This window comes from Schistocerca cancellata, chromosome 7, assembly GCF_023864275.1.
Source record: "Schistocerca cancellata isolate TAMUIC-IGC-003103 chromosome 7, iqSchCanc2.1, whole genome shotgun sequence".
NCBI lineage: Eukaryota > Metazoa > Arthropoda > Insecta > Orthoptera > Acrididae > Schistocerca > Schistocerca cancellata.
The window spans coordinates 323,693,767-323,695,548 of record NC_064632.1 but is presented as its reverse complement, the minus strand read 5'-3'; positions in this window follow the sequence as shown (position 1 = coordinate 323,695,548).

Sequence of the window (1,782 nt, the reverse complement as noted above, 5' to 3'; positions counted from 1 at the left end):
CAACTCAAATCGCTTGATACGGGGAAGTCTTTAGGTCCAGATTGTATACCGATTAGGTTCCTTTCAGATTACACTGATACAATAGCTCCCTACTTACAACCGCTCGCTCACCGATAGATCTGTACCTACAGATTGGAAAATTGTGCAGGTCGCACCAGTGTTTAAGAAGGGTAGTAGGAGTAATCCATCGAACTACAGACCTATATCATTGACGTCGGTTTGCAGTAGGGTTTTGGAGCATATACTGTATTCAAACATTATGAATCACCTCGAAGGGAACAATCTATTGATACGTAATCAGCATGGTTTCAGAAAACATCGTTCTTATGCAACGCAGCTAGCTCTTTATTCGCACGAAGTAATGGCCGCTATCGACTGGGGATCTCAAGTTGATTCCGTATTTCTAGATTTCCGGAAAGCTTTTGACACCGTTCCTCACAAGCGACTTCTAATCAAGCTGCGGGCCTATGGGGTATCGTCTCAGTTGTGCGACTTGATTCGTGATTCCCTGTCAGGAAGGTCGCAGTTCGTAGTAATAGACGGCAAATCATCGAGTAAAACTGAAGTGATATCAGGTGTTCCACAGGGAAGCGTCTGTGGACCTCTGCTGTTCCTGATCTATATAAATGACCTGGGTGACAATCTGAGCAGTTCTCTTAGGTTGTTCGCAGATGATGCTGTAATTTACCGTCTAGTAAGGTCATCCGAAGACCAGTATCAGTTGCAAAGCGATTTAGAAAAGATTGCTGCATGGTGTGGCAGGTGGCAGTTGACGCTAAATAAGTGTGAGGTGATCCACATGAGTTCCAAAAGAAAACCGTTGGAATTCGATTACTCGATAAATAGTACAATTCTCAAGGCTGTCAATTCAACTAAGTACCTGGGTGTTAAAGTTAGGAACAACTTCAGTTGGAAATACCACATAGATAATATTGTGCGGAAGGCGAGCCAAAGGTTGCGTTTCATTGGCAGGACACTTAGAAGATGCAACAAGTCCACTAAAGAGACAGCTTACACCACACTCGTTCGTCCTCGTGTTAGATTATTGCTGCGCGGTGTGGGATCCTAACCAGGTGGGATTGACGGAGGACATCGAAAGGGTGCAAAAAAGGGCAGCTCGTTTTGTATTATCACGTAATAGGGGAGAGAGTGTGGCATATATGATACGCGAGTTGGGATGGAAGTCATTAAAGCAAAGACTTTTTCGTCGCAGCGAAATCTATTTACGTAATTTCAGTCACCAACTTTCTCTTCCGAATGCGAAAATGTTTTGTTGAGCCCAACCTACATAGGTAGGAGTGATCATCAAAACAAAATAAGAGAAATCAGAGCTCGAACAGAAAGTTTTAGGTGTTCGTTTTTCCCGCGCGCTGTTCGGGAGTGGAATGGTAGAGAGATAGTATGATTGTGGTTCGATGAACCCTCTGACAAGCACTTAAATGTGAATTGCAGAGTAATCATGTAGTTGTAGATGTAGATGTAGCAGCAGTAACCGATCCAACAACTGCGCCAGACCCTTGATGTCTTATGTAGGCGGTGCCGACCGCAGCGCCGTATTCTGCCTGTTTAAATTTATCTGTATTTGAATACGCATGCCTATACCAGTTTCTTTGGCGCTTCATTGTATAATGTAAAAGGATGCTAAGGCCACAGTCCCCTCTACGATCCGAACAGCCTCGTTTCGTTAATGTACTTGCCGTCTCGTTAATGTACTTGCTTCAGTATCTAATATGATTTCGTTTGGATATCTCGGAACCACCCGTGATATAAAAGGTGTGCAAG